At 41.8% G+C, this 23,711-nt stretch overlaps 2 long non-coding RNA genes across 3 annotated transcripts in view; one reads left to right on the top strand and one right to left on the bottom strand.

Moving 5' to 3' along the window:
* Positions 1-4,285: 4,285 nt before the first annotated feature.
* LOC138757097 (uncharacterized) lies at positions 4,286-22,202 on the top strand. 2 transcript variants are annotated; one of them, XR_011353341.1, is made up of 2 exons: positions 4,286-4,457; positions 21,925-22,202. It is a non-coding gene; the product is annotated as an uncharacterized lncRNA (long non-coding RNA). The 2 variants fall into 2 exon arrangements; XR_011353342.1 differs by having other exon boundaries at positions 4,286-4,495.
* The window catches only part of LOC138757099 (uncharacterized), a 115,133-nt gene continuing 101,214 nt past the window's right edge, over positions 9,793-23,711 (bottom strand). The window contains exon 4 of the long non-coding RNA XR_011353345.1: positions 9,793-11,325. This is a non-coding gene — a long non-coding RNA (uncharacterized lncRNA). The remainder of the gene's footprint in view (positions 11,326-23,711) is intronic.

Genomic DNA, 23,711 nt, shown 5'->3' with positions numbered 1-23,711 from the left:
AATCTAATTTCTTTCTTAAGCTTCTTTTTATTATCCATGTATTTTCCAAGCATCTCGTTCATACCTTGCTTTTTGTATTTAATGTAGGCCTCCTTTTTAATTCGAACCAACTTTCTAATCTCCCTTGAAAACCACGGCTCTTTCAAAATTTTGGCCCTGCCTTTTATCCTAACGGGAACATAAAGATTCTGCATCCTCAAAATCTCACCTTTAAATGACCTTCTGTTCTCCTCTACCTCCTTCCCATAAAACAAACCACTCCTTGAAAATCCCTTCTCATTTCATCAAATCTGGCTTTCCCCGACTCAAAAACCTTAATCTTTGGACCAGACCTTTATTACCATCATCCCCCCTCCATCATGACACTGACCCTTTTCCTTCTGGATCACCTGACTTTCCAACCCCAAACTTTGTCTACAAGTCTTCTCTATTTGTGAACAAACCTTCTCTTTGCTGCTCTCCTTTACATGGTCCCCTTCCCCCAACCATACTAGTTTAAAGCTCCCTTAGTAGCCATAGCAAATGCCCCCGCTAGGATCCTGGTCCCCCTGGGATTCAGATGCAACCCATCCATTCGGTACAGGTCCCACCTTCCCCCAAAAAAGTTCCATTGATCCAAGAGCTTGAATCCCCACCCCTTACTCCAACCTTTCAGTCACACATTCATCCTCCACCTGATACTATTCTTACAAAGGAACATAGGAAGTAGGAACAGGAGTAGGCCAAAAATGGCCCATCGAGCCTGCTCCGCCATTCAATACGATCATGGCTGATCTAATTTATGACCTAACTCCACCTACCTGCCTTCTCCCCATATCCCCTAATTCCTCTATCATGTAAAAATTTATCTAACCGAATTTTAAATATGTTTAATGAGGCAGCCTCAACCACCTCCCTGGTTAGAGAATTCCAAACATTCACTACTCTCTGGGAAAAACTATTTTTCCTCATCTCTCTCCTAAATCTACTCCCCCGAATCTTGAGACCGTGTCCTCTCATTTTAGTTTCCCCGGCCAGCTCAAAAAACCTTCCTACATCTATCCTATCCATACCCTTCATAATCCTATATGTTTCTATAAGATCTCTCATTCTTCTGAACTCGAGCGAATACAATCCTAGATGATGTAATCTTTCATCATAAGTCAACCCCTTCATCCCAGGGATCAACCTAGTAAACCTCCTCTGGGCTGTCTCCAAAGCCAGTATATCCTTCCTCAAATATGGAGACCAGAACTGGACACAGTACTCCAGGTGCAGTCTCACCAGTACCTTATACAGTTGCATCGTTACCTCCCTACTCCTGATTTCAATTCCTCTAGCGATGAAGGCCAACATTCCATTTGCCTTCTTAATAACCTGCTGCACCTGCAACCTAACTTTTTGCGATTCATGCACAAGCACTCCCAAGTCCCTCTGCACAACAGCATGCTGTAGTTTTTCACCCTTTAAATAATATTCAGCTCTTTTATTTTTCTTGCCAAAGTGGATAACCTCACACTTACTAACATTGTACTCCATCTGGCCAACCTTTGCCCACTCATCCATCTTAACTATATCCCTCTGCAGACTCTCCACATCCTCATTACAATTTGCTCTTCCACTCAACTTGGTGTCATCCGCAAACTTGGCTACACCACATTTTGTCCCCTCCTCCAAGTCAGCAATGTAAATGATGAACAGTTGTGGGCCTAACACTGACCCCTGCGGCACCCCACTTACCACTCTCTGCCAACCTGAAAAACTCCCATTTATCCCGACTCTCTGCCTCCTGTCAGACAACCAATTTTCAATCCAGGCCAATAGACTTCCCCGGACTCCACTTTCCTGTAACTTACTGAGAAGTCTCTTGTGCGGCACCTTATCAAACGCTTTCTGGAAATCCAAATATACAACATCAACCTGTTCCCCTCTATCTACCGCACCCATTATATCCTCAAAGAATCCTAACAAGTTTGTCAAACAAGATCTTGCCTTTCTAAAACCATGCTGCGTCTGCCTGATTGAACCCTTATGTTCCTAAAGTTTCACTATTTCATCTTTAATGACGGCTTCAAGCATTTTTCCAACTACAGACATCAAGCTAATTGGCCGATAATTTCCAGTCTTCTGCCTACATCCCTTCTTAAAAAGTGGCGTGACATTTGCTGTCTTCCAGTCTGCCGGGACCTGCCCAGAATCCAAGGAATTTTGGTATATAACCACCAATGCATCAACTATAACTTCTGCCATTTCCTTCAGAACCCTTGGATGCATATCATCAGGACCAGGTGATTTGTCTGGCTTTAGTCCCATTAGTTTCTCCATCACTACTTCCTTTGTTACAACTATTTTATCAAGGCCCTCCCCAACATTCGCATCCTTAACTCCGCACTTGGGCATACTGGACGTGTCTTCCACCGTGAAGACTGACACAAAATATTTGTTTAATGCCTCAGCCATTTCCTCATTTTTTGCTACCAGTTTTCTTTTCTCATTCTCCAAGGGTCTTATGTTAACTCTGGCCACCCTCTTCCGTTTTATATATTTATAAAATTTTTTGCTTTCTGTTTTTTTTATATGCCCTTTTATATGCGTGGCACAGGAAGTAATCCAGAGATTACCCCCTTTGTGGTCCTTTTTAGCTCCTTCCCTAACTCCATAACAGGGTTGCCAGCCGATGTCCTAAATGTGTGGAATGTGGAATGAGGTGGCGTTGACCAAACTGCGCCCTTTTACATCTACCAAAAAGCCATGTGCCCTCAGGAAGACAGCTCCCAAAATGGGCTGTCCTATGGCCACTAGCATGAAAGTCCATGGTAAGGTGTGTCGCCTAATACCAATTGTATCGACTTGGTCCATAACTGCTAATCGTAGAGCCATTGATGGCACACAAGTCGGCTTGAGGCACTCGAGATTCCCACTCATAAGAGGATGGCGGGAAGATACTGAGTTGAGCTCTGATGTCAACTAACAATTTGCATTCCATGAGCTGATCAGTGGCATATGACAGGCCAGTCTGGTTGCCAACTGCTAAGGCCATCAGTGGCGGTTGGCGTCATTTCCCTGTGAGTCAACCACGTAAATTCATGATGGCACACAGCAGCACGCATTCCTGCCCCACTTTCTATAGTAGAAACACCACTCACTGTTCTCCAGTGGCTTTTTCTTCCTCGGTAGCTTGTGGAGTGCCATAGAACTGGCGGCTTCATTGACTTGACTATCCAAGGTGACCTGTTGAAACTTTGCCACGGGAGGCTGCAGTACCCTGTGAAGTCTGTCTGCCTCCTTCGCACTTCCCTTGGTTTGGAGAAGTTAGCAGAAAAGAGCAGCAGGGCAATGTCACGAGGGAGCCGTTCCAAGAAGGCTGCCTTGAAAATTAAGCAGTTGAAATGTCCGTCTACTAACGTAAGCATTTCATTCATCAGTTCTGACAGCCTTCTGACTCCTAGATCATCAAGATGGAGTAAGTGTGTGCCTCTTTCCAGGTCAAACATGCCGAAAGTTGTGAGGAGGTGTGCCTTAAAAACACTGTATTGATCCTCCTCAGGGAGGTTGTTAATAAAACCTTCTATCTTGGCAGCAGAATCTTCATCTAATGACGCAACTACATGCCAGAATTTGGTGGTTCATTTGTTATGTTCCTAATGTGGAACTAGGCCTTAGCCTGCTGGAACCATGGATGTGGTCTGTGAGGCCAGAAGGTGGGCAGTTTCACAGCCACGGCGTGCAGCGCAGTAAAGGCATCCATTCGGCAGGCTTTCTCACTATGTTTCACTGTGGTGCTCAAAAGACGTTGAGCATGTCAGAGTCACCAATTTAGTGATACTAACTGCAGAGCTCAAGAAAAACAGCGACCAGAGAAGAGTCAACTACCAACTGTTTTATATTTTAAACAATCGCACACTTCATAAAGGGGAGTGATGTCAGCGCATTTCATAAAGGGGAGTGATGTCTGCGCACTTCATAAAGCGGAGTGATGTCAGCACAATTCATAAAGGAGAGTGATGTCAGCGGACTTCATAAAGAGGAGTGATGTCAGCACAATTTATAAAGGGGAGTGATGTCAGCGCACCTCATAAAGGGGAGTGATGTCAACACACCTCATAAAGGGGAGTGATGTCAGCACACTTCATAAAGGGGAGTGATGTCAGCACAATTCATAAAGGGGAGTGATGTCAGCGCACCTCATAAAGGGGAGTGATGTCAACACACCTCATAAAGGGGAGTGGTGTCAGCACGCCTCATAAAGGGGAGTGATGTCAGCAAACCTCATAAATGGGAGTGACATTAATGCACTGTAGAGTCATTGTCTCTCTGGCAACATGCCAGCAGGGAAGCAACCTGCTCCATCAACCCACACGGGTCTGCAAAATCAGGCTTCTCCTGGACAAAGAAGGGGAGCCCACACTATTCTGGGCCGGCCGCTAAGTGCAGCAATTCTACCTGTCCAGCTGTGCGGCCACTCGGTCTGCCACACGGTCATTTTATTTTTATTTTCTAGTTTATCTCTTATATGGTAACTTAATTTATATTTATGGTAAAACACAGGATTCTGTTGTGTGAAAAAAAAAACACACAAATGCTGAAGAAACTCAGCAGGTCAAACAGCGCCTTTATGTAGCAAAGGTAAAGATAAATCACCAACGTTTCGTCCTTGAGCCCTTCATCAAGATGTGAGAGAACATGCACCTTGATGAAGGGCTCAAGCCCAAAACATTGGTGATGTATCTTACCTTTGCTATTGTGACAGAGTAAATAGATATGTTTTTGGGAGGTAACTTGGGAAAGGTTTGTTAGAGTAGGTTACATACAAACACTTTAAAACAGGTCTTATTTAAAATACTGGAGCTCTTTTAGGTTAGGTTAGTTAAGTCAATAGTGATAAGCTAAAGTGTGATTCTATATTTATGTTTAAAGATAATTAAAAACAACTTTTTGTTAAATAACGATTTGTCTTGGTGAATATCTATTACTGCTGGGTTTTGGGCTCCTCTGTGCTCGTAACACTACTTAAAGGCACTGTTGAACCTGCTAAGTTTCTCCAGCATTTTTGTGATTTTTCTTTTAATTTATATTTATTGTTGACTTGGTGCAGCAAGAATTTCAGTATCAGTACATTATTTTATGTATCTGACAATAAACTCACATTCATTCATGCACTAAATGTAGTACATTGTTACCAATCTGGAATGAGGATTGAGAAATCAGGTACTGTTGTCAGCAAACAATGAAATGCCAGCAGAACTCAGTGATTCACACATGGAAATGATCAACATTTCTGGACGGGGCCCTTTGATAAGCTGAAACATTGACTATTTCTCTGCGCAGATGCTGAGTTACCCGCTGAGTTCCTCCAGCAGCTCACTATTTGCCGAAAAGTCTAGTATCTTCAGTTTGGGTGTTTTTCTTCAAGATTGTGTGACGGGCCCATAGGACCCCAAAATTCAGCAGCAAGAGAAATTTACCAAACAAAAGTTACTTTTAATTTTCTTCAAACATAAAAACTTTAACTTATTACCATTAACTTAACTTAACCTTACTTAACTCCCTACTAATTCTAAGTGCACGTGTATGTAATGTGTGTGTAAGTTCAGAAAAGTTCTTTGATTCACAGTCCAATCTCACTTCTCACTCCTTCAAGTTCACTGGTATCAACAAATTCTTATACTGTGCACAGAATTTAACATTTATGAATCTTCACCAGGTTTTGGTGCTTGAATGGTAAATGGTTACCACGCAGGAAGATTCTTGTAAGATTTCAGAGAGAGATTTGTTGCTCGTTGGACACATACTGATTCCTTCCAATTAGCCACCTGAGTGTCTTGCTGAAGAAACCTGAACCATCAGGCTTTTCCTTTTTCTTTCAGGTCACCACAGTGTTCCTTCTCTGTTTCCCTTATCTTAGGCAAAACTTTATATAGCCAGCCATCTCCACAAGGACTTTGAACAGGCTGAAATCAGAACTCACAACCCATCTTCAAAATGGGGTTTCAAACAAGCTTCCAAAAGCCACTGCAGAAAACCAGCACTCTCTCTCTCTCTCTCTCTCTCTCTCTCTCTCTCTCTGTCACTCACTCTCTCTCTCTCTTTCTCTCCCTCTGCTTTCAAAATTGCATGACCTTCTTAGAACAGCAAACTGCATTCAGATAGATTGCAGCACCGGACCCAAACTTTTGAGTCTGTTCATCTGATGCTTTCCAAAACATTACTCCACAGGATGTCCAATTAACACCTACTTGTGAAGTTCTTCAGCAAAGTGATTTCCATCATCTTTACAAAGGCACTGGGAGCCTGGACTGTCTGGCTTGAGCAGAGCTCTGGAATTAAATGAGATCTGTGTTGTGAAGTGTTTGTGTTTGTTTGTGACCTACACTAAAAAAAAACCCACAATTTATCTCCTTTAAAACATATCTATATAGAATATAAAATACAACATAAACACCCAGAATTTCACATTCAATCTTATGTGAGAAACTGGAAATTGCATAGAGAAATGCTGAAGAACCATGGGTGGTACGGTTAGATAACACCTTAACAGCACCAGCGATCAGGGCTGGGGTTGTAAGGAGTTTGTACCTTCTCTCCGGGTCTATGTGCATTTTCTCTGGAGGCTACAGTTTCCTCCCACCATTTGAAACATACCAGAGGTTGTAGGTTAATTGGGTATAATTGGGCAGTGTGGGCTCATGGGCCGAATGGCCTGTTACCATGCAGTATGCCTAAATTTTAAAATGTTTAAATTTCATTCATTACAAAGTGCAGGTACAAGAGCTCAAAAACCAAAATCCTCCAGAGTCATAATAAAAACAAAGCAAAGTCCAAACAATATGAATAAAATTAAAACTCAAGTCAAATTTATTGTCATTTCATTGTACAAGTACAACCCAACGAAACAGCAGTCCTTGTTGCAAAAACAGGCAGACGCACCAGAAAGAATTCACATACTGACAAATAATACATATGCATTTCAAGTATTTCATCTATACAAATAAATAAATGAATATTGCTTTGTATGTATAAGATGGTTAGTGTGAGCAGTTCCTTTGGTCGTTCAACATTCTCACTGCCCGTGGGAAGAAGTTTATCATCAATTGAAGTTACGGATGTAGAGGAAGTTATCTATGGCTTAGTCATCATTTTAAAACAACAATTTTTTTTAATTGTCAGGAAAAAGAGAGTGTCCTCAATATACAAGTCTGAAACTGTGGTTGTTAAATGTACTTCAAGATCACACAATTGACAGATATGTTCACAAAAGCCTACACAGCTATTGCAGGTTATAATGCAAGATGGGTACAAAAATAAATGTAACCTTGACTATATGAGTTGAATTGATTTGTTTATTGTTACATGGAGGAAAGGAGACAAAGGCATAGGGAAAGAGAGAGTAAAGGGTAAAGGGTTTAACGGAAATTCTATTCCTTTCAATTCCTCCATCTTCACATCCACCCTGGGCCTTTCTGATGTGAAATGCAACAAGGCCAGAATTCCCCTGTTCTCACCTACAACCCTACCTGCCTCGTAGGACCCCATGCAATATCCATATACCCCCTTTGTGTGTGTGTGTGTGTGTGTGTGTGTGTGTGTGTGTGTGTGTGTGTGTGTGTGTGTGTGTGTGTGTGTGTGTGTGTGTGTGTGTGTGTCTCTCTCTCTCTCTCTCTCTCTCTCTCTTTCCCTATCCCTCTGTCTCCTTTCTTCTAGTTCCCCATCCCCTTCCCTTGCTTCTCCTGTGATAAGAGAGCTATCTTTCTTAGCCCTCTTCCCTATCACCTAAGCTTCTTCTACCCTGCCACCTCTTACCTCCCACCTCTCCTCCTCATACCTTCCTTCGACCTTTTTAATTCAGGCATCTGCTTCTTTTCTTATTTCTGTTGAAGGGCCCAGGCCTGAAACGTTGGTTACCCTTTACTTCCTATTGATGCTGCATGGCCTGCTTAGTTTCTCTTTTCTTAGTTACGTTTGAACCCTGCATCTGCAGACACAGTCGTACAGTGTCGTATCGACCCTTCATGGGCACTCAATGACTGTAAAGGGATTCTCCTTTGGAACTCTTTTTCCTATTGTTAGGACCACTGGGCAATGCTCATTGCGACTCCACGTTTGCCTTATAGCAAACAAAAGTTAAAATATATCTCCTTGGCGACATTACTAACCGATCTAGATCTGGTTATAAACAGGTATCTTTCCCCACTGTCCACTACACCACCACGTTTGGTGTCATCTTTAAGTGTACTGATCCTATTAACTCATTGCCATCCAAATCATTAATATGGATTACAAACAACAGTTTCAACCCAGTACCAATCCTTGCAGCACACCACTGCTCAGTCCTCCAATCAGAACAGCAATCCTCCACTACTACCCTCTGATTCCTTCCAATTACCAATTTTGAAACTAATATGCCAGTTTCCCTTGGATCCCAAATGATCTAATCTTCCAGAACAGCCTGTGATGTTAGATCATGTCAAAGACTATGCTAAAGTCCCTATACACAATGTTCTCTGCCCTATCCTTGTCAATCCTCTTCGTCATCTCTTCATAAGACATCTTCAATGTTCTAGCCACTGATATCTAGCTCACTTGTAGTTTCCCAACTTTTTCTTGCTGCCATTTTTAAACAACGGTACAAATTAGCCACCCTCCAGTCTTCTGACTCTTTACCTGAGGCCAAAGATGATGTAAATATCACCAAGGGCTTCTGCAATTTCCTCCCTAGCTTCCCACAAGCTGCAAGATGCACTTCATCAGCTACTGGGAATTTTCTGCCTGAGTATGCCACCTACCTGGACTTTGCCCATAACCCTCTAATCCCCCTCTCATCCATATACCTATCCAACTTTTCCTTAAATGACAAAATTGGCTTTGCTGTGATCATCTCTTCCAGAAGGCCATTCCACTCAGCCACCGCTCTCTGAGTGAAGAAGTTCCCTTTCATGTTACTTCTAAACTTTTGCCACCTAACTCTTAACTCATGACCTCTTGTTTGAATCTCACCTACTCTCAAGGGAAAGAGCCTATTCACATGCACTCTATCTATCCCTCTCATAATTTTAAATACCTCTATTAAGTCCCCCCCTCAACCTTCTACGCTCCAATGAATAAAGAACTAATCTACTCAATTTTTCTTTGTAATCTAGATTCTGAAATCCAGGTAACATTTTCGTAAATCTTCTCTGCCCTCTCTCTACCTTGTTGATATCTTTCCTATAATTTGGTGACCAGAACTGCACACAGTATTCTAAATTTGGCCTCACCAATGCCTTGAATAGTTTCAACATCACTTCCCAACTCCTATATTCTATGCTTTGTTTTATAAAGGTCAGCATATCACAAGCTTTCTTCACCACTCTATCCACATGAGATTCCACCTTTAAAGAACGATGAACCATTATTCCTAGATCTTTCTGTTCCTCTGTATTCCTCATTGCCCTCCCATTTACTACATATGTCCTGTTTTGATTATTTTTTTCCAAAATGAAGCACTTCACACTTCTCAGCATTAAACTCCAACTGCCATCTGTCAGCCCACTTTTCTAAGCAGTCCAAATCCCTCTGCAATCTCTGAAAATCTTCTTCACTATCCACAACTCCACCTATCTTTGTATCATCCACATATTTACTAATCCAATTTACCACACCATCATCCAAATCATTAATGTAATTGACAATTAACAAGGGACCCAACACCGATCCCTGAGGGATCCATCCTGACAGACAGTTCTCCACTGTGACTCTCTGGAATCTACCTTCTAGCCACCTGATGTGCCAGATAATGAAGAGATCAAAGGCAGTGTAGTTAAACACATATCATGGCTTTTATTAGTAGAAACTCAGTAGTACAATAATGAATGATAATGGGTGCATACACAGTTATAGTCAAGGGGAGTGCCCTTGGTGGTAGAGATCTTCTTTTCTTTCTTTCTTCTTTGGTTTGGCTTCGCGGATGAAGATTTATGGAGGGGTAAATGTCCACGTCAGCTGCAGGCTTGTTTGTGGCCAGTAGTGCAGACTAAGCATAGTGAGAGATCAACTGCATGACACAGATTTACCACACCACCGTTGAACCCATATGAGTATCTCAAAATTAATACGTAGCCCCTGAACCTTCCTTACTAACCTTCCCTCATCAACCTTCTGGGTCACCTCCTCAAAAAATTCAACAAGATTTGTCAAACATGATCTTCCCCGCATAAACCCATGTTGAGTATTCCTGATCAGACCCTCTCTCTCTCTAGATACTTATATAAATTATCTCTAAGAATACTTTCCATTATCTTACTGACCACCAACATCAAACTTCCAGGCCTCTAATTGCTAGGCTTACTCCTTGAACCCTTTTTAAACAAAGGAACCACATGTGCGATACCCCAATCCTCCGGCCCAATGTCCCTCTCTAATGACTTTTGAAAAATCACTGAAACTGTCATAAATCTGTAAAGATTGACAATGAAGGAAAATTCATTGTCTTTTCATCATACATTAACAAAGAGAAAAAAAGTCAGAATGTAGTTCAAGGAAATGGTTCAGGGTGGAGGGCTGGGATTAGGAGATGTCAGCTGATGGCATATTGAGTCAAGAAATTAAGACAACTTTGAGAAAGGATGACAGATCAAAAGGTCGCACTATTGTGGCTGCATGGATGGGAAATAGAAGAGCAAAGTTTTAATTACATTTCTAACAAGTAAAAAAGTACTTTCACATTAATAGTTGGAGATTTTAATTCCCCTTATATTATCCTAAAGTTAGATGGTAGCTTCTGCATGTAATCAAGAAGATAAATGAGATGTTGGTCTCATTGCAAAGAACAGAGAGGTTCTTTTGTATTTGTATAAGGTGCAGGGGAGAAGTATGCAGTTCTGCTCTCCTTAACTTGAGAAAGGATATACTGGCTTTGGAAGCTATGTAGAGGAACTTCACCAGGTTGATTCCAAAAATGAAAGGGCTATTTTATGAGGAGAGATTGAGTAACCTGGGACTATACTTGGAAGGATGAGGAAGGTATCTTACGGAGATATAAAATTGTGAAAAGCATGAAAGAAGCAGGGAGGTTGTTTCCACGAGCAGGTGAGACTAGAACTAAGGTTAAAAGCCTCAAGATTTTAAAGAGAGAGAAAAAAAGTGAATCTGTGGAATTCTCTGCACAAAGAAGCAGTAGAAGCTGCTTCATTGAATGTATTCAAGACATAGTAAGATAGATTTTTGAATAATAATTAAGAGTTATGGGGAACAGTAATTGGAGCAGAATCAACAGCCACATCGCCATGATCTTATTGAATGGTGGAGCAGGCTAGATGGTCCAGAAGGCCTAGTCCTGTTCCAAGTTCTTCTGTTCTTCCAGAGATGCAGCTGTGTAAAAGGATAAAGTACACCACCTTTAAGTTGGATTTAGGAGAACTACAGTACTATAGCCAGTATGCAATAAATCCAACAGAGAGACACATTGCAGAATTTTGCTTTATGGAATGAAGCTTTTCAAATGGAATCATACTAATATACTCTCTCCTGTCAATCAATGGTTGTGAACCTAATTCAGTTAGATTCAGCAGTTACGGAATAGACCAAAGATAAAACAGGAATAAAGATTGGAACAAGGCCATCTATACTAGACTGGGAAATAATTTAACAAAAGTGAAGCAGAACAGTATTTCTCAAGTGATGGTCTATTGTTTGTTAGACTGGACAATGAAGATTTTGCTTCCTGAACACTGTTGGGTGTGTTTTATGGATTTTGAGCAGCTGATCATGAAAATCACCATAAAATTTACCTATCACATACCATTTTTTTAGAGATAACCTATTTTTGTGATTTCCTGTCATATTTTAAGTCTATTTCAAGCATATAAAGCCATGAAGCGCAACATGTCCTTGAAAATTCATTTTCTGCATTGGCACTGGGACGTCTTCCCCACTGATCTTGGTGCAGTCTGTGACAAACATGGCAAAAGGTTTCACCAGGACATTGTGACCATGGAAAAGTGGTATCAGGGCAACTGGAATCTATCAATGATGACCGACTATTGAAGCAAACCTATCGAAAAAAATTGTTGAGCAGTACACTCTGTGGTCCTCAGCTACATAGCAAAAATAAATATCACTGATTTCATAAACAAGTAATACGTAATACAAAGGTGTGAAGCTGATGTCAGAAAAACCCAAAATATTCTCCAAAAATGTTCCCATCAAAACAAAAGCCCTGACTCTGTGGGTTGGGAAGAAGTTCAAGTTCACACCCCTCTCTCCCCACCACATGATAGCCCATGTGCTTGTTATAGGTGTTCCATGATAACTCAAGGATTACTGATGGTGGTCTTTGGGTGAAAGAAGATTGAGAACCACTGGACTAGAAAATACTACATGAATGTAAATCCATCTCAGAGTAATAGGAAACAATCAAGTACGAAATCAAGTTAAAAGTGTACTTGTAAAAAAAAGAATGAGATTGCCAAATCTAGACTTAAATACTGGGGTCTTGATCAAAAATGTTGCACAGTCTGGAAATGTTTAACTATGAGAAAGAATTGGATCAGCTGGGACTGTTTTTTTTGGAACAGAGAAGACTGAAAAGAAAGAATTGAGGTGTGTAAAATTATAGAGTGTATAAGAAAGATCTATTTTCTCAGCTGAGGATTCAAAAGGAAGAGTGCATGGATTTAAATAATGAAAAGGATTGGAAGGGGGTTGAGAAGATGATAGGAGTCGAAAAGAAGCAGAAATACTCGACATATTTAATGGACATGAATTAAAGAGCCGTGACCTGCAAGGGTAAAAATCCCTGAAGGCAGGATGAAGCTCTTGTCTCCTTTTTGACCAATGTGAGGATGATGGATTGAACAAACAGAATGATTGACATTGCTTGAAGAAGGCTCACCAGCGTCAATATTTTGTTAGGAGTTTGAGGAGATTCGGTCTGTCACCAAGTACTCTTGCAAATTTCTACAGGTGTACCGTGGAGAGCATTCCAACTGGTTGCATCACTGTCTGGTACAGAGGTGCCAATGCACATGACAGGAAAAGGCCACAGACAATTGTGAACTTGGCCAATGCCATCGTAGGCATTAGTCTTCTCCCTATTAAGGACATCTCCAAGAGGTGGTATCTCAAAAAAAGCATCATGGATCCTCATCACCCAGGCCATGCCCTTTTCTCTCTGCTATCATTAGGAAGGATTTCAGGAGGCCTTAAGACAAACACCCAACATTACAGAAACAGGTTCTTCCCCTCTGCCATCAAACTCTTGAACAGTCAATGAACCTATTGACACTACCTCACTTTTTTTTTCTCTTTTATGCACAAATTATTTAAATACTGTAGTTATTAAAGTGTAAATTATGACAATTTGGGACCTGTAATACATAATTCTGATGCTACAAAACAACTAGTTTCATGACACATGACAATAAACCTGATTCTGATTCTAAACCACTAGGTCTATCAGGATTTATTTAAAACCCAGGGAAGTTTTAAAGTTCAGGTTCCAAATTGATCATGCGGGGTCTTAGTCTCATTGAGCAGTGGGGCAGGTTGGGTGGTGCTCCTATTTTTTGTCTATTTTCTAACACATGTTAGTGAAAGACTGAGAGTTTTCCTCCAAGTATCCTAATGTGCAACTATTATCTGCTTCATGCAGGTCTGTGACTGGGTTGGGGTAAGTTTGGTTCTGGAGTGGAGTTGAGAGTTGAACTGCTTCCCTTGGCTTCTTTTAGATTAGCTTCAGTTGGGCAAGAGGTGCCACATTACAAAATTCAAGATTCCATTTATTATCTTGTACACAAAGTGCACAAATAAATCTTTCCTATGTGTGCTCTGTAAAGGCACACATTTCAGTGCAAAGGAAAATGGCAGCCCTGCCACTGGTGCAGACCTGGGGAGAGCAGGGAGCAGAGACACAGAGTTTCCCCCACCTCGGGGTCCTACCACTCAATCCTCCTGCCTATTGGCTCCATACAGGCTCTAAGCAGTCTGTTAAAGGAGCCAAGAGCGTTTTATTTAAAACCCTGCGAGTACAGGGTCTGGGTCCAAGATGGCAGCACCTGTGTACGGCAGCAGTCTCAAGGGCTTGCAGACTCCAGGGGAGCAGCAAACTGGTGTAGGGCACCGGTAATGCAGAAAATACCCCTCCCATTGAGAAAGTGAAACAGAGGAGGTGACCTTAAGGACGGACCATGGTGGTCGACCACCGAGAGGTTCTGCAGCTTGTAGCGCGAATAAAAGCTCTCATGACTGGAGGGAGAAAGAACACTTTTATTAGCTTATAACTATGGGAAGGGTTTCACAGTAGTCTTCAGAAGACTTCTACGTTTAGGCAAGAAACCAGGGTTATATGCGAGCAGATGGGGGTGGAGCCAGGAGTTGGAGCCAGCCATCAGCACAACACACTACCAGTGAATCTCAGTTCACTGCATGGCTTAAGAACACACACAGGCAGTGGGCTGTTGGCAACTTGAGCCCAAAGGACTCTCACCAGGTTACGGGCTGCTGGAGATATTCTCAAGAGAACCAGGTATCGGAACCGAGATTCCAGAGGATGCTGAGTGCAAGGGAGGCTCTTGAAGGGTTCTGGATCCTGATGACTTCCTCAATGTGTCAGAGGTTTGGATCTGAGCTCAGGCTGCTGATGGTTTGAACTGAACTGGAGTTGTGTACGGCTGCAGTAGCTGCAGGAGCCCTGAAGGCAAATCCATGAGCACTCAGTGACTCTGGGGAACCCTCTTTTGCTTCTCCTTCTCTGACTATCAGGGGCGAGCCAACGCTAATGCTAATGGCGAATCTTTGTCTGCCTTATGGCAATTCTGTGTCATATTACATTCTGTTTTTATTACATGACAAAAAAATAAGATCTGATCTGATCTGAACAAGACAAAAGAGAGTCCCTTCAGAGACATTAAGTGTCTATAGATCCCACTGATAATCACGCCTCCTGCAACTCTGTAGTTGCATAGCCTCCTGTCCTTAAGGCATCCAAGCAACCCACCTTGGCCCCCGATTCCAATCCCCTGAAGTGTTAGAAAGTTGTCATGGCTCGAGGCCATTCAGGGTCAGTTGCTTCCCTGGAATCTGCAACCGTTGGTGTCTTGGCTGCTGACCCTGGGCTCAACCATCTTGGATTTGGACCTTCAAGGACATCAGATTAAAAGCTGTCATTGACCCCCATCCTAGAAGGCTGTAAAGTTATGTCTGAATTCCTCTTCCCCATTTCAGAAGGAAAACTCTGCAGGAACACTCTCTGCTCCTGAGGCTTCAGCTGTTGGGAGTCAGCCCAGAGTGGCAACTGCCTGACCTCCATCTCAGAATGGAGCTGGGCCTTAAACAGAGACTATGATAATACCATTTGGTGAAAACAGAGTCCTAGTCAATATGAACACTTCATATTCAAGACCTATCATCAGAATTCACCAATGTATCCCTCTAAGTCACACACACATTTGTACAGATATAATCCTACTTTCCAAATGATCAGTTAAAATCATGAAAATGTACAAATGAAACTATTGCAACTTCCAATGAAAGCAAGGTATTTTCTTCAGATGAATGTAGTGAGTGACAGATAGTTATAGTACATTAGAAGTGTGTACTTCAACATGACGGCCAGATTTTGTTGTCAGTTGAATTTATAAATTAGCTCATTTATGTTGTTTAGGCAACCTAACATTTTTTAAGGTTTAGACTCTTGACTTATGTCCTCTACAAAATCCAGCCAGGAAGATTATTACTTCTAATGAATACAAATATTTCTTCTTCTTATTTTCATATTATTTGAAACATGAGGTGGCCATTGACCCATTGCCTAGTTCTTAGGTGGCACAAATATTATCTGCTACTTGCCAGCGCAGACCTGGAGGTTTACTTGGAGTGGTTCATTAACACTGGAGCTGAGCACTGTTGAGACCAATGACAATTTCAATAAATTATTGATTTGGCTCTCTGATCTAGAACATAACACCTATTGTTTACTCTGTGGTTTGGTCTTATGAGTACTGAACAATGGGTTGGAGTGGGGAGGGAAAGGAGAACAGTTCCCATTTCTGATTACTATTCAGCAGTCCCCCTTTGAAATATTCTTGGGTGTTGGATGAAGATGGAATTAAGAGCCAGTAGCTGACTCCTCAACACTCACTTTTGCTGAATAATGATTAAGAGGACAAGGTAGCGCTATAACGCTGACAGAATTTCTCTTTCCCGGTTCTGATGCTAGGTCTTTGACCTGAAACATTAACTCTGTTTCTTTTTTCCCACAAATGTTGCCTGCCCTGATTGTTTTTTGCATCATTTTGTATCATCTTTGAGATCTATAGCAATGATCTGGGTGATAACGTGGTAAATTGTATCAGCACATTTGCAGATGACACTAAGATTGGAGGTATTGTGGACAGTGAGGAAGGCTTTCAAAGCTTGCAGAGGAATCTGGACCAAATGGAAAAATGGGCAACAAAAAGGCAGCTGGAATTGAATGCAGACAAGTGTGAGGTGTTGCATTTTGGAAGGACAAACCAAGATAGACATACACAGTAAGAGGCAGGGCAGTAGAACAAAGGGAAATGGGAATACAGATACATACTATAATTCCATGAAAGTAGCATCACAGGAAGAGAGGGTCGTAAAGAGAGCTGTTTGCACATTAGCCTTCATAACTCAATGTATTGACTACTGTAAGGTAAAACATCATGAGATGGGAATGTGTAAGGAGTTACCCTGTACAGGGCTGTAACAAGATGTGAATGCATCCTTGTACTTACAAGATAAGAGAGACATTGATGGATTGAGAGGCAGGAAGCTAGCAGGGAAAGGATAGCAACAGTTTTAGTCATTGGACAAGTAATGATATGATGATGTTCTAAGCACGTATCCAAGGGTATAAAAAATCACCATTTTGCTGATAACGGCAGAATGCATTCTCCGACTAACATTGTTAGTCGCAAGTGTTACAATCCGGTAATAAAGAACAAAGAACCCTGATTTCGACTCAGTCTGGTGTTTGTCTCACTCATTCATGAACAAAGCAGACCTAACACTACAGGTGTTAAGATGTTATGGTAAATTGCTGAGGCCAAATTTGGAGTATTGTGTGCAGTTTTTGACAATTAACTAAAGGCAAAAACATCAATAAGATTGAAAGACTTCAGAGAAGATTTACTAGGATGTTCCTGGGACTTGAGGAACTGAGCTACAGGGAGAGGTTTAACAGGTTAGGACTTTATTCCCGGGAGCATGGAAGAATGAGGGGAGATTTGATAGAGGTATTTAAAATAATGTTGGGTATAGATAGAGTAAAAACACACAGAAATGCTGGAGGTACTCAGCCAGTCTCTCAGCGTCCATAGGAGTAAAGATTTAATACCAACATTTTGGGCATGGGGACCTTCTTCAAGGAATAAGGAAAGAACAGGAAGACATAAAATAAAGTCTGGCCCGTGGAGGAGACCAGACAAACAAAAGTAGTTAATTGGATATGATAAATTGATTTTGGTTCTGTGAAAGGAGCCAGAGATAAAAGGGAAGAGAAAGAGAAAGAGGGGGAGAGACAGTCAGACAGGGGGAAGGAGAAGTCAGGAGGAGGGGTTTAATGGAAACTAGAGAAGTCAATGTTAATGCCAGCTGGTTGGAGGGTGCCCAGACAGAAGATGAGGTGTTGTTCATCCAATTTGCAGGTGGTGTTAATCTGACAATGCATGAGACCATGGACATACATGTTAGCAAGGGAATGGGGTGGGAAATTGAAATGGGTAGCCACTGGGAGATCCATGCTGATGCAGCAATCAGAGCCGAGGTGCTCAATGAAGCAATCTCCCAGTCTACATCCAGTCTCTTCATCGTAGAGGAGACCATAATGGGAGCACGGAATGCAGTCGGTGTCCCCTGAAGATTCAGAAATGAAATGTTGCTAAACATAGATAGAGTAAATGCAAGTAGGATTTTTTCCTCTAGTGTTAGGTTGGATTCAAACCAGAGGACATGGATTATAGGTGAAAGGGAAAAAGTTTAGGGGGAACATTTGGGGGAATTTATTCACACAGAGAGTGATGTGAATGTGCAATGAGCTCTCAGTTGAAGTGGTGAATGCGGGCTCAATTTTAACAATTAAGAGAAATTTGGACAGGTACATGGGTATGGAAGGATATGGAATGGATGCAGATCAGTGAGAAGAGACAGAATAAGGGCTTGTTTTCTGTGCTGTGATGTTCTCTGGATCTGTGGTTCTATCAGAGCTATATCCTTGCAAGAAGTTTCTAGCTTCAAGAATGGTGAGAAAAGACAAGCTAGAGAAAAGATTTAAAAGTTGATAAAATAGTTAAGCAGCTCTCCAATATTCCAGAGGAGAAGTTGTGCTTTAGTTGACCTTTCCAGATTTCAGCTGGATCTAGTACATTTATTCAGGGTTTTAGGCTGAACTTTAACTACTCTTGTTCAAAATGTTTGGAGCCTGGGGGCATAATGGGGATAGGTTGTGATACTCTGATGGCCAACTTGCTGCTGGCACTCAGGGTCACATGAGGACAAAGTAGCTGACACTCAGTGAGCCACAGCCAAAAGCAGTCACTGCTGTCAGGGATGTGAGGAGGGGAAGAATAGAACATAGAAGAGTATAGCACAGAAACAGGCCACTAAACAGACCGCACGCATCTGCCTGCACATAGTCCCTATACCTCCATTCCCGGCCTGTTCATATGTTTGTCTAAATATCTCTTATACATTGCTTCTACCATCTCCGGTGGCACCTCACTCCAGGCACTTACGTAAAACCATGCAAATCCCCTTCAATTTTTCTCCCTCTCACCTTTGTTATGAGCCCAGAGGGCCCCAAAACCCAACACCAATAGATATTCACTGAGACAAATGGTTACTTAAACAAAAGTTGCTTTTAATTATCTTTAAACATGAAAACAGAATCACACTCTAACTTATCACTATTGACTTAACTAATCTACCTTAACCCCCTTCTAATTCTAAGCGCATGTTTATGTAATGTGTGTGTGCAAGTTCAGAAAAGTTATTTGGTCCACAGTCCAATCTCACTTCTCACTCCTCCAAGTTCACTGGTTACAGGCAATTCTTATACTGTGCACAAAATTTAACATTTATAAAGTTCACCAGGCTTTGGTGCTTGAAAGGTAAATGGTTACCGCTCAGGAAGGTTCTTGCCAGTTTTCAGAGAGAGATTTGTTGTATGCTGGACACCCACAACAGATTCCTTTTTAATCAGCCACTTCAGTGTCTTGCTGAAGTGAAACATTTTACAGCCAGTCCTCTCTTCTTGCATGAACCACAAGGGCTTTGACCAGACTGAACTAAGCACTCACAACCCGTCTTCCAAATGGGGTTTTCCACAAGCTTGCCAGCTTGTCCTGTTCCAGTCCCAGCTGCTGCTGCTGAACTGTAAAACTTCAGAACCTATCTGTGTGTGTGTCTGTCTCTCTCTCACACAGAAAAAAAGCCTGTTTTACACTCTCTGCTTGCACAACCACACAACCCTCCTAGAACAGCAAATTCCACTCCAGACAATCTGTGGCTCCAACAATTTATTTCATCTGTTGCCTTTTTGAAAACAACAATCCATTAGTGAAGTCTCTTGGGCACCCTCCAAAGCTTCTGCAAGGCTCTGGGACTGATATGGCTAGCATTTGCAGTGCTCCAGTATTTTAAATAAGATCTATTTTAAAGTGTTTGTATGTGATCTGCACTAACAAACTTGCCCCAATTTATCTCCCAAAAACATATCTATATACTGTCACACCTTAAAACTCGTTGACATTTTATATGACAGTATTTGACATTTCTACCCTTGGAAAAAGACTCTATTTGTTCTATACCACTCATAATTTTATAAACTGATGTCAGATCACCCTCAGGTTTCATGCTCCAGCCACACCAAGACTACCTGCAAATTGGAGGAACACCACCTTATATTCCTTTTGGGCACTCTCCAATTTCTGTTGAACTCTTACCTTTTACCTCCCCCAAGTCTCCCTCTTTCCCTGTCCGCTTTCCTCCAGCTCTCCACCCCTTCTCTTCCTTTTCTACTCTCCCACCACTTCTCAGCTTTTTTTCTCTTCTTCCCCCTACCTATATCTTATGACCTCTTCCCTGTTAGTCTGTGCTCCTACCCTCCTCTCCTTTCCTCCCCAGCTCACCCCCACCTTTTTATTCAGGCTCCTGCCTGTTTTCTGCTCATACCTTGTCAAAGGGCTCAGGCCCAAAACATCAGTTACCCTTTACTTCCTTGTGGCAGCCCACCACCATGGAGGTCGAGCCAGCACATCACACGGCATGTGCGGTAGTAAACAGCAGCATCGCACATAGTAACACGTCCCTTAACACAGCGAACCAGTGTGGTTGAAAGCTGGAGCAGTACAAGACCAGCAGCCCTAAAATGGCACTGGCCAAGCTGCTCAGCTAATAGATCAATAACAGGCTGGGGAAGAAGGGAATTCACATGCAAGAATGTTCCCGCCTGCTATTGTTATTCATGCGGCTGATGTCAGTCAATCAAACACTCCAACTGTATAAAAGGAGCCTTTCCAGCCTCAATAAATCTCAGAGTTTGACCTCCCACACCGCGAGGGTATGTGTTTCTTTGTAGCAGTTGGCTACATCCTATCGATTCTGCATGGCCTGCTGAGTTTCTCTCGAACTTTTGTCAATTCCACTACAATCCCAGAGTCTACAGACTCTGTTTAAAAGTTTGTACCTCAAGAGAAAACTCTCTTCGCAAATTGTACCCATTTTAAAACACATTTGGTTAACATTTTCAAGTTAAACCTGCAGGTAAAATGTTTTTATCCAGCCAGAACAACAATGTCTTTTAATGATCCAAGGACTTTAGTTTACTCACTGAGGGGTTTCCTAGCAACTCCCATTCACAGAATATAATTAGATCAATTTCAAAGGAGAAGCTATATATACACACTCACGCGCGCGTGTGTGTGTGTGTGTGTGTAGTATGTGTAGTTATTACGCAAGCTGTAAAGGCTGAACACCAGACAGTCTGTCTTAATTCTGGATTTTATATGAGGAGGAAATGAGTTAGCCGAATGTTGGCCACTTTTCAAATAAGCCTGGCACCGAGGCGCCTGCTGTGAGCTGTCGGCCGGGGTAACACGTACACATCCCCAGAGCCAGTGGATAACCGGTAACCAGCTCCACTTTGAGATAGGCTGCTTCACTCTTGCACAGAAATGCGGCGACAGCCACTTCCCCATTATTCTGGACTTTGAGGAAGTTGACTTCCAATTAGGTTCCTTTTTGAAACATTTGGGCTATTGTCAAGTTTTCTGGCACAGTTAGCTGCGTAGATAACACTGATGCAATTTTTGAATCAAACACGTTCTTAAAGTCATAATGCTTTAATGACTAAAATATACATTTGCAGCACTTTCTTTTTATTTCCCCCCCCCACCCCCCCCCCCCCGCCCCCTACCCCCGGATACTTTTTCTGCAAATATTCTCCAACAAAGGGATTAAGCTGGAATAAGCCAGGGCTCTCAAGTTGGCAGGAGGGAAGAGAGCAGTCAAACATGCAAAGGCCTGACAGAGGAGGGTAGTATTCAGGGACAGGCCCTCGGAGTAACTTGTTGTGAAGAAAGGAAAGAGGAGCCCAAGCCCAGGTGAACAAGGATGCCACAGATCAACAAAAACACTACAGTTCATACACATGGGCTATCAATGCTGGAAAATAATTAATGATCATTCTAGATGTGTCAAGATCGCACGTTGTCTTTCAAAATACCCCAATGCATTTCTCCCATGAGCAATGACAGCTCATGTTCTTGGCTTTGGTTCGGGGAGAATTCTTCAGTCATTAGTAGTGGAGGTCTTCCTTGGAATACTAGTCCCTTTGTGATTACTGAACTCACTAGTACGTGCTTTCTTCTTAATGATGATCCAAACAGTTGATATTGGTATTTCTAAGGTGTGGCTAATGTCTCCTACTATTTTATTCATGTTTTTCAGCCTCATAATGACTTCTCTGACTGTCATTGGCACAACTCTGACCCTCATGTTGAAAAATGACAACTACAGACTTAAAAGATGATCAAAAGCCGAGAAGCAAGCTTAGCTCTCTTATACCTGTACCAATAAAGCAATTAAACATCCATGAGTATTTACAAACTCCTGTGAAACCAAATGTCCCAAACATTATGGAGCTCTGAAATGTTCTATAATTTCTACACGGTCAAACCAAAATGTATACAAATAACCTTGATTAAAATTTGGAATGTGCACTTTAATTACATGCGAATTGTTTGATTACAAATGTAAAACTGTGGAGCACAGGGGAAAATAAAGGAAAAAAAAGTGTCTTTGTCCCAAACATTATGGAGGTTGCTGTATAAATGTCAAGGCAATAGAATTTAACTGATTTTATTATCACCATTTATCACTGAATAATACTAATAACATGGGAAGATGGGCAATAATTCTCTCTTGAGATTAGCAGCCAATTTGGGCATGCAGAATGATGAGGCACAGATTATGTAGCAGGACACAAGAGCCACAATGTTCTGAACTTGGTAGCAACAAAATCAGAAATATCTTAATCACAGGAAGTGTAATTTGCACCAGTAGTCAGCCCAACACCTGCCACATTCGACCACCCATAAATTGGAGGATGGCCTCATGTATTATCCCACCAAGACCACCTGTAAATTGGAGGATGGGTGCAGACTGGGAGATCGCTTCACTGAGTACCTTTGTACTATCCTCATTAGTGACAGACACTAGTGGCCAACTATTTCAGTTCAGCATCACACTCTCACATTCACATGTCTGTCCATGCCTTATGTACTAGCCCACCAAGACCATCCGTAAATCTGCCATTTTCGTCCGTGTCAACCATAAGGCAGAGCTTGCAAAGAAACTTGAGAAACAAATGTTAGACACATATATTGTATATGCTTTCACATTAGAATCATGATTTATTTAAGTTGCATGCATAGATGGTTTTATTGAAAATTTTAAGTGCTGTAGCGAAGGGGAATTTTGTAATATGTGACCATGAGTCATCTAATCTAGGGACACTCTTTTTCAACTTCATCTTACAAACCTATTATTTCCAAAGTTTTCTGTGAAGATTCTCGTGCTCTACCATACGGATCAACCATCATTGACCAATCTGTGTGTTATGTGTCCAGTGCTTTTTATTTTTATTTCAGCTTTCTAGACTCTGCAATCTTTTCTTCCTGTATTTTTATTGGTTTTGTCAGCTTGGGGCAATGGGAAGTTGTTTAGAATGTTTCATTGGAATTTATATCCTGCCACATATTCTGTGCTGAAAAAAGACAACTGCAGGTGTTGGAATCTTTGTTGAACGCACGGAAGTGGGAAGGACTCACAGGGTCAGGCAGCATCCATGGTTAGAGATGTTCAGTCAACGTTCTGGGTCCCCGAGACTCGATAAAGAGTCCCACCCAAAATATATTCTGCGTCGACACCCAGCCTAGATAGACAGGTGTATAGAGGCTGCAAGCGTTCCAGACCTATTCTCAGATCGGTAAATTGATAGTTCACTGGTTTATACTTTGACTTGACACCAAGAATTCATGAAGAAAGCATTCTTATGCAGACCTTTGGGGCAAGAGTTCACTTGCTATCATTCGAGTTGTGTTGATAATGTTGATGGGGGAAACCACAAAATTCCACAAATTGAGCAGAAGATGCCTGACCCGACAGGCAGGCCTGAAGTTTGGGAAGTAGTGGTATGCATCTGCCATGTGTTCCCAATGTGTGCACTCGAGGAT

This window comes from Narcine bancroftii, chromosome 3 (genome assembly GCF_036971445.1).
Source record: "Narcine bancroftii isolate sNarBan1 chromosome 3, sNarBan1.hap1, whole genome shotgun sequence".
Taxonomy (NCBI): Eukaryota; Metazoa; Chordata; class Chondrichthyes; order Torpediniformes; family Narcinidae; genus Narcine; species Narcine bancroftii.
Note: the sequence above shows the minus strand (reverse complement) of the source record. Positions and strands in the feature narration are given on the sequence as shown.